Here is a 9,780-nt window from a genome sequence, read left to right on the forward strand (position 1 = left end):
TCTGCCACTCCATTTGTTCCTTCTCTCTCACTCTCTCAAATAAATAAAATCTTTAAAAAAAATGAAGATAGGTGGTCCTCTGTGAGAGCCCTTGTGCTTGACTGCCACAATATACTGCACTAGAATGTAACCAATGGAACAAGGTCCCAGAGAGGGAATGCTTGGGATCCAGGGCACAGATCAGAAGGTTAGCTTTATATAAGAGGAGGGGAACACATGAGGGGTGCAGAGAAAGCATGAGAGTAGGTACAGTGATTTCACAGATGAAGACAGACAGGAACCTGAGGGAAGTCCCACTTGAGCATTTCTATTCCCTTTGGGCAAAGAGGAGGCAAAGTCCTATTTGGGAATGAAGAGATGGTATGAAATTGAGAAGAACAGAGAAAGCTTTCAATAGAAACTCTGGGAAATGGAATACTGACAGGAAAAAACAGAGGGATTCCCAGACATACATGAGTTTTAATTTTGAGATTGTAGACCACAAATCTATTGTGGCCCCAATCTTTGTGCTTATGGAATTAACTCCAGCAGAGGTCAGTACCCTGCCCTTGGCCCTAAGAGGATGTAGGTTTTAATGATTGGTTGGATTTCTTTGTTTCATACATATTGGAAGGACGTGAAGACAAGGGGACTTGGACTACTTGGAAATGTATCATCGAGGCAACCATGGGTTTGGGCCAGACGGGGTGGAAGAGCAGACAGGAAGCAGTGATGGGAGGAAGAGGAGAGGTCCAAAGATCACAAACCTCAATAAGGTCTAAATATCTGTGGAGTGTGAGTAAGGAAGCTAGAAGATAGGAGGTGGTCAGAGGTAGGTAGGGTATTTGAAATGGTAATTCCCATTGTAGAACAGTTGATAATGACAAGGTCTAAGGTGTGGTCATGGATGCTGGTGACTGAAGTGGGGGTGAATGGGTGGAGAGCGAGCTTATTGGAATTGAGGAAGTAAAGGAAGAACTGAGATATTAGGTCGTTAAAAAAAATGGGTCATCCAGGGGCACCTGGGTGGCTCAGTCCCTGTGTGTTTGGACTCTTGATTTCAGCTCAGGTCATGATCTCAGGGTCATGGGATCAAGCCCTGGGTCAGGTTCCACGCTCAGTGCAGAGTCTGCTTGAGATTCTCTCTCTCCCTCTTCCTCTGCTCATGCTCTAAATAAATAAATAAACAAACAAATAAATAAATAGTCATCCATAGGGAACTAAAGACACACCAGCTAATGAGAAGCACTGAGAATAGCAGAAAGACTATACATTCAAATCTTAACTAAATGTGGATAGCGGCTATGAGTTTTGTAGATTACTTTGAAGGGAGAAGAGGATGAAAGAAAGAAGAGAAGTGGGTATACCACAGAATGACACAAAATGCAACAGAATGAGATTTTTACATGAGGGTGGAAGAAGAAAGTTCGAGTAGTCTTTATATGTTTGAGCTTATTTAGCACAATTTCTGGCATATAGTAGGTTACTAAGAAATGTTTGTTGAAGTGAACTAAGAAGAAGGAGTATGAAGGAGTGGTTGCAAGTGATCTGAGAAGAAAGCAAACGCAGTAAAGACCAGAATCAGTGGCAGACTAATTTAGAGAACAGATAAAAGGGCAGACCATTTGTTAATAATTTCCTCCTGATTCTGTTTTATTGCCTTTTAGTGCATTTTAAACAGAGATTAGAGAGTGCAAAGGTATTCCTTTCTCATCACAGCAAATCTTGAAGAAACAAGTCTTAATCAGCATCTTCCAAACTTGGAGCCTCGTCTCATTCAGGACATGACAGCAACAACGAATGCATGTGGCATCAGGCACTGTTCTGAGTGTGTTACACTCTTTAACCCATTTGAAATCTCCTCAGGGATGAAGCCATTCAGTTCAGGAACTGTTGATGTGGTAAAATCAAGGAAAACACATTTTCCTATTGACCAGAGTTCTTTTCAACCATGGCATAGGACATGTTTATAGGTGTAACACACTCTCATACTAAGATTTTGACAGAAAGTTCAGAGAAGTCAATCAAAACTTTCTGGCACAATATTTCAGGTAGCTTCCCACAATGGTTCTTTTCAATGACTTCCTGGTTACCTGTATGGCGACCTATTTCACTCACTCTAGAAAACTGAAATACGGGTAAGGAAGACTGATGTTACTATAGGAGGGACCTTGAATGTGGTTGAATTCAGGAAAGCCAATGAACTATTTAGACATGTGGATGCCTTAGCTCTTTTTAGAAACATCACCCTACACAGTTCCCTCCCCTCCCCCAACCAACAGCAGCTCATCCACGTGTCTGTCACGCGTCGGGGTCCTGGTGAGAACATCTGCCTTAAATCATGGATACACAATACTTCTGTTTGCACATACCTCTTCTGACCTTTTTTCTCAAAAGGATAGGGACAGAGCAGGCATGTAAAAACTCTCTCCTTGTGTCCTTTGAGGCATTTAGCTATGCACTCTTACTTTCGTCCTCTCTCCATAAAAGTCATTAAATATATGGCAGATGGAGCTAATAGGTGGAAGCCTTCATGGCAACTGAGACCTTTTTGTTCATTTTCCTGTGAAAATAAATTACTTTTTTTTCCAACCCCATGTCTGGCAGACGCCAAAACCTATCCTGTTTTCAGTGCCCTGTGTCTTTCCCAGACACCTTTGCACTGGCTGAGCAGGTTTATCAGTTCCTTTCTGAACTATCAGTTATAATGGGGGGATCACAGGGGGCATTGGAGCTGCGGGGTGGGGAGCAGAGTGAGGAATGGGGATTTGGAGCACAAAACGCTTGCTTTACTCTTTGCCTCTGATGGGGACTGTGTATACAGCTTCTCTTCGTGTTATGTCCTCTCCAATCAGGACGCTGGGCAGTTTGATTCTTCCCTCTCTTCTGTCTTAATCAAACAGTGAATCAAATGGGAATGTTAATGTAAACATGGTCTTCTTATTTCATTTCAGCACTGGAGATGTCTCTTGGCAACGCAGGGTCCTGGCGCCCTGATGGACTGAAAAACCAATGTTTATAAACCATTCTTTTCTCTAGACTTGCATAATGGAGCAGAGGTTTTCTGTTATCAGCTCACAAAGTAGGCAGCCCTCTCCCTTCTTTAGCCTTTCAAATGATTTGCATTTAGAAATGGAAATTTCCTCCTGGGTCAGGACTAGAAACCAATGAAGTTTTCTCTCTCTCTCTCTCTCTTTCTTTCTTCAGTCCTTCCATCCCTCCTTTATTTTTCTGTCAGCAGAAGAATCCTTTCTTCAAGCGGGATAGTATGTGAGATGTCAATATATTTAATGGATCAACACTGAACTGCTCTAGTTGAAGTTGAGCTGAGGGGCCTAGACGCTACCCACCAGAAATGCCTGTCCCTTCACCTTTCCAACATTCCCGGATACAACAACATGGAACCCACGGCTCAGTGGAATGTGGCTTGAGAACCACTCTTCTTCTCTCTTCTGGCTATTTTTACAATGTGGACAACATTCTGTTAGCAGCAGAGTCGTCTTTGCAGATTTCCCCTGCACCCCTCTTCCTCTTGGGAGCCCCTGCAGACCCTCACTCACCTATAAAATGCAAACATCATGACGGTCAGATTTGAGAACAAGACGACTCAGATGTTTAAGGAAGTCTGAGAACTGCTAAAAATGTGTCAGTGCCTTATGGAAATTTGATCCAACAACTCCTGGAGATAATGCCCCAAACAAAAGAAACAGGTATTTTTGTCCAGCACACATATTTACTATGTGCCAACGATATGTTTATCACTGTGCCAGAGATCCTTGGGACTACAGAGTTATTGGTGTAATTGCTCAAGAGAACCATTTTTCTAAAATACCTTTGTATCACAGGGTAACTAACATAGGGGATCCGAAAAAATTAAGAAAAGTATATAACGAAGAAAACAGTCACACATACTCTCACCAATCAGTAAGAAGTACTGATTATTTTCTTAGTCTTACAAGATGGATTTCTTGTGGGAGAATTTCAGGTGAGGTGGCATTTGAAGGTGGCATTTAGGGATAGTGGTTTTTCCTGGTACCTTTTAAATCCTAGTACTGAGGAGGCTACTTTTAACATGTGGGCGATAATAGCAACTAACATCTATGAATCCTTCAAACCAGTTCCTTGGGCTTCTCTGCAGATTTAGTCTGTTCCATTCAAATAAGTTTTATAGCAGCCATCTTTGGGTGTTTTATTAATAATCAGATAACAGTGAGCTCTTTCTTTAGGTTATATTTTCTATCAAAATCGCATGAAGTCTATATGTGCTATAAATAGCATCTACATACAAATTTTTATGAATAAACACACTCAGAACACCAGCAATAAGTCCACCTAAATGATTTCTCAGCCAGTGAATTACAGAATCAGTCATATTTCCCCAATGAGTTTCTTTCCGGTGCTCAAGAAGAAAAGTAGAAAAAATATATATGCATATACATACATTGATTAAATACTACTTGCATACCTTATGCATGGAATCAACAAATTCTTTAAAATGAATGCCAATGCCTGGCAGAAAAATGAATCTGTTTCTTCAGCCACTGATTCGCTATTGAACTTTGAGAAACTCACCTTATCCTTCTGTATCTCAGTTTCCCTTCCGAGTTTCAGATGCGTTTTGACTACACTGATATTTTTTTCCGCTTTATTGAGGTATAATTAACAAATAAAATGATAAGACTTTTAAGGTGTACATTGTGATGAATAGATATATGAGTATGTTGTGAAAAGGTTCCCCTTGTCTAGTTAATTAACACACTCAACACTTCACATAATTATTCTTTGTGTGTGTGTGTGTGTGTGAGAACATTTAAGTTCTATTGTCTCAGCCAAGTTCAATTAGGTAATATAGTGTTATCAACTATAGTCACTGTGTTTTACATTAGATCCTCTGACCTTATTCACCTTGTAGCTGAAAGTTTGTACTTTTATCAGCCTCTCCCTATTTCTCCCACCCCTCCTAGCCCCTGTCAACCGCTTTTCTACTTGCTGTTTCTATGAGTTTGACTTTTATTAGATTCCACCTATAAGGGATGCCATCCGGTATTTGTTTTTCTCTGTCTGGCCTATTTTACTTAGCATAATGCCCTCAAGAGCTACCCATGTTGTCACAAACGGGCAGGATTTCCTTTTTTTTTTTTTTCTCTATAGCTGAATAATATTCCATCGTATGTATGTATGGGTATATGTACATATATGTAGAGAGATAAATAGGCATATAATCTCCCACATTTTTCAAATACATTCATCCACTGGCAAACATTTAGGTTGTTTCCATATCGTAGCTATTGTGAATAATGCTGCGATGAACACGGGAGTGCACATATCTCTTTGCTACCCTGTTTTCACTTCCATCGAATGTATACCCAGAACTGGGATTGCGGGATCATATGGTCTAACTACACTGATAATATTAAGAAGAGCCCAGATACTCCTCATTGAGTACAAAGCTCTGGGGGCAGGAATGGACCGTATATGTAACTGAATCTCTGGTTCGGAGAGAATATTTGTAAGCGAGGTTGCTACATCGTGCGCACAACATATCCAGCTCACAGGCATGTGGTGTGAATTAGTAATACAGCTACGGAAGCTGATGTAACAGAGGGAGATGAAGATCAGTATTAAAATTTAGTTCTTCCCCATTTTCACAGTGGCTTCTGAAACTCTAGGTTAAGGGACACACATACCCACAATCAGTATAACTGTATTTGACTACTTATTGTGGTTTTTCTGCATAGCTACTAATATTATTCCTCCTTCCCCTGATTCTTCCTTCTCGTCTTCTTCCTCCTCTACTTCATGGAGGTCTGGGATTGTGGTGAGCCGCCTGAACTGTCCCCTAGTTTTGCTCCTGATACTGGCCCTAAGGATATCTAAGTTGTGCCTCAGTCATTATGCTAAAGATAGAGGTCAGGTTTCTTAGCAGGTCTTTTCTCCTATACTCAAGGAGAAGTAAGAGATTGACTGGCAGTTGCCTTTCTACACACCAGCAGTTGTAAAGTTAACCCTCACCTCTGTTTCCGCGCCCACCCCCCACAACGGTCTCCATAAAGTATGTTTTTGTAACCATTCTCTCTGTGGAATTTTGTGCCCTACCTTTGTTTATATCCATGTGTTCATTTTCTCCAGTCACTCCCTCCTTCATATTTTTAATAGCAAATTATCAAACTACAGCCAACGAATGCCCTGCAGGTGCATATGAAGACCCACATCTATGCAGCATGAAGGGTCACTTAGTTTTACAGATATTTCTTACTTACTGAATCCATCATCGACGTTTTTCATCTCTGTATCTTTATTGCCAAGATTAAAGCTTATTCACCACTCTGGAAATAGATAAATAATGAACAGATTTTTTTTTTAAATCTTCAAAATTCTTTAACACAATATGGATTTGGAAAAATTTGGAGAGGCAGAGATAAGAAGTGAGGAACCCCAATAGATAATATCTGTGGCTTTTTCAGATTGACAGAACACATACTTTATATTTATAACACCACTCTATTTGCCAAAAAATACGAGATGCTATCATGAGATAAGCTCAAAAATGTATGAACAGAATGAAAGTTCACAAGGAGGATGCACATGTGAAAATTCATTATTGGGTTGAAAGATAGTTTAATTATGATATATTACATTTTATTAACACCTCGATCTGGGGATATGGATGTGGAATTTCCTTCCTGAGTTTTCTACTTATTTTGGTTGGCTGAGTGGAAAGTGTGGGATGTAACTTTTATGTCTTTCTTCCATAGTTAGTGGATTTATTCCTCTGCTCTGCCAAACAAGAGCTAAGGGAATAGCATCACAGTAAGAATGTAGGGGCTGTAGGAGGGCTCTGTCTGGGATGGCCACAGGCTGTATAGCTGAGTCTCTTACCTGTTTCTGGGTTTACAGGCAATTCTATCTCCACTCACTGAGACCTGCCCTGAGTGGTGCCTAGAATTGGCTAGGGTTGCAGAGGAATGAAGGCTAAATAAGATCAGATAAACACTTTTTTTTAAAGTAGTTTCCCCGCCTTGCACGAAGCCCAGTGTGGGACTTGAACTCACAACCCTCAGATGGAGACCTGAGCCGAGATCAAGAGTCAGACGCTTAACCGACTGAGCCACCTAGGCGTCCCTGAAGTATCATTTTAAAAATGCTTTATTCTTCTCTAATTTAAAGTGCTGAGAGGGTGCCTGGGTGGCTCAGTTGGTTAAGCGACTGCCTCCGGCTCAGGTCATGATCCTGGAGTCCCTGGATCGAGTCCCGCATCGGGCTCCCTGCTCAGCAGGGAGTCTGCTTCTCCCTCTGACCCTCTTCCCTCTCGTGCTCTCTGTCTCTCATTCTCTCTCTCTCAAATAAATAAGTAAAATCTTTAAAAAAAATAAAAAGAAAAAAAAATAAAGTGCTGAGAGAAACTGGGTTAACGATATAGCTTAATAGAATCATGGCATTTTCCCTTGAAGGCAGAAAATGCCACTGATTTTGACTTCAGAGGAAAAGAGCCTTAGAGTAAGAAAAGGAATCTTTAGCTACAGATCTTTGCATTGGCTCAAGGAGATTTTTTAGTTCCTTTTCAGTCTTCAGGAAAAAAAATGCTTCTGAACAGGATAACCAAATCTGTGGCTGGCCTGTGTAACGCAGGGCATGGGGACAGGTTCCATCTCCTGTGCCACGCTGGCCACTTCCCCGTCCCCTGGCCTGTCAGCAAGAGGACAGGAGCTGCTTTAGAAGCACAACCAAACCCTCACATTTCCAGCAGACCAGCTTCCGTTCTCATAGCACAACTAATTTGGAAAATCCGACAATTATCCAAACTGTACTTTCAATATGGGCTGAGATGAAGACCGTGTATTTATCTTAACAGAACTGCAACTGCATTTCAAATTCTACCTCGTGTGGCGGCTATTTCAATACACCACCTAAACAAATAAAGGAACTGGGAGATTTTCGGTTTCCCTTTTTTTTTTTCTTTTCTTTTGATATCCTCCACCGAGGCCCTTTCTTGTTAATTTTGTCAGCTAGTTGCTACTTAAAGCCGACTTCCACAGAGATGTATTTGCAGGTCGCTTCATCAAACATTCATTGTTCAATACTGTGACAGCCGGTAGCAGGCATACATACTCTTTCCTTGTTTGGTTTTCTGATAAAACCTGTCAAGTACTGGTTGACTATAACTGAATTTGTCACCCTCTCAGCAAGGTAACACCTCTTCTTACTCTGAAATAAAACAAAACAACATTTCTAACCCCTCTTTGCTACCCTCTCCCCATTGGACAAGCAAATAGATGAAGAGCAGCTTTCAACCAGACTACCGCCAACAAGGTTCATCATTGATGCAAAAATCTCACACATCCAAAAACCTAAGGATCAGTCTCGTGAGAGCGCTTGCTCAGGAGACAGTAACATGCAGCGAAGGTCACAGAATGGGAGTCCTGGGCTTGTGTGCAGTTCAAACTGAACATCTGAAATCTGTCCACTGGGGCAACAAATCATCCCAACCAGATGCTTTGTGGCTGTGGGCCTTCTCTGTGGCCTTTTTTCAATTTTTCAAAGTCATTTTTTGGTGGCCCCCTCCAAAATTGAGAAAACTCACTTTCCTTTGGCAGGTGCCCCAAAGAAAACTGAGAAAGGTGATCTCCTACAGGATGTGCAGCTCCTAAGGATGTGTGAGCCTATGATGAGGTTGGAGTTTGAATTCTACTTTTTGATGGAATAAGGGGATGAAATATTTCAGTGGGAGAGTCATCTTTTAGCAGCTACGAGGCGGCCATGGAAGAGAATTCTGTTGGCCTCATACAGAAGCTACATCAAATGTATCAGTCAGTTAGCTGGGCTTCTCGAAGCTCTTGATGCTCCCCCGCTCCCTCCCCACCTCTCCCTTCCTTCCTGTACACCCTACTGCGAGTTTTATATTGGAGCTTTAGCTGCCCTACATGGTGGTAACCACACCCAACTTCAAGGCTGAAAGCTGAAAACAAATAGGGAACTCACCCCGTGCAGTTCTCTTCTTCCGAGCTTTGACTTCCTTCCAAAGCTGTACGCTTGTTCACTTTTCGGTTCTTTCAGTGAGTTGAGTTTCAGTTTGCCCAGAGTTTATCGTTCTCACCTAGGAGAGGGAGCACTGAGGTGACTGTCTGGAAGGAACTTAGTCATGCTCAAAATGGAACTCCACGTGCACCATTCTTACTACTCACTGACATATTTATTATACTGAGGGCTTCAGGGGTCAACATTTTACCTGATATTGACCTGAATTGGCAAACTATGTTTACATAGTGAATTTCTTCCAGTTGCTTTAATATCCCCTTTTATTCTGGCTACTCAGTGTTTTATTCCAACAATGTAACAGAAATGGTTGAAAATATCAATAATACCCTATAAATTGTTTCACAGAGGTCTTTCTTACAAACTGTGATTTTCCCCACATAAAATATGAGTTTAGAGATTATGTGAGAAAAAAAAAATTGAAAACATCTGTCATCTCTTGTAGCAAATTCTCTCTGGTTGTTGATTCAACAGCCATTTTGCAAATTCAAGAATTTTGTTCCTTTCATTTTATTTAGATTGTTTATATGTAGAAGGGCGTGTTTAGTGGTCCCTTAAAAGAACAGATTAAGGATATATCATTTTTCAATTTAAAGGAAGTTTTTTTTAGCTTTATACAGAGTTTTAAAAGACACAGCTTTTTTCTTTTTTTAATTTTTTATTTGTACTTTTAAATGTTAGAAACATTTACAGTTATAATTAAGTTTGGGTAAACATTACTTCGTGAACCCTAAAGAATAATACTCATTTCAATACCACCTTCCTCCA

The 9,780-nt window shown here is 40.8% G+C and overlaps 1 long non-coding RNA gene across 3 annotated transcripts; it reads right to left on the bottom strand.

The window, feature by feature from the left end:
* Positions 1–1,603: 1,603 nt before the first annotated feature.
* Positions 1,604–9,074, bottom strand: LOC112838885 (uncharacterized). Of its 3 annotated transcripts, none has more exons than XR_012374021.1 (3): positions 8,959–9,074; positions 6,240–6,305; positions 1,604–2,980 (listed from the first exon to the last, which is right to left on the bottom strand). It is a non-coding gene; the product is annotated as an uncharacterized lncRNA (long non-coding RNA). The 3 variants fall into 3 exon arrangements; XR_003212077.2 differs by having other exon boundaries at positions 1,604–3,539; XR_012374020.1 differs by having other exon boundaries at positions 1,604–6,305.
* Positions 9,075–9,780: the final 706 nt, after the last annotated feature.

Source organism: Callorhinus ursinus, unplaced genomic scaffold, assembly GCF_003265705.2.
Source record: "Callorhinus ursinus isolate GAN/ISIS: 27379988/994484 unplaced genomic scaffold, GSC_fseal_2.0 scaffold28, whole genome shotgun sequence".
Classification (NCBI taxonomy): Eukaryota; Metazoa; Chordata; class Mammalia; order Carnivora; family Otariidae; genus Callorhinus; species Callorhinus ursinus.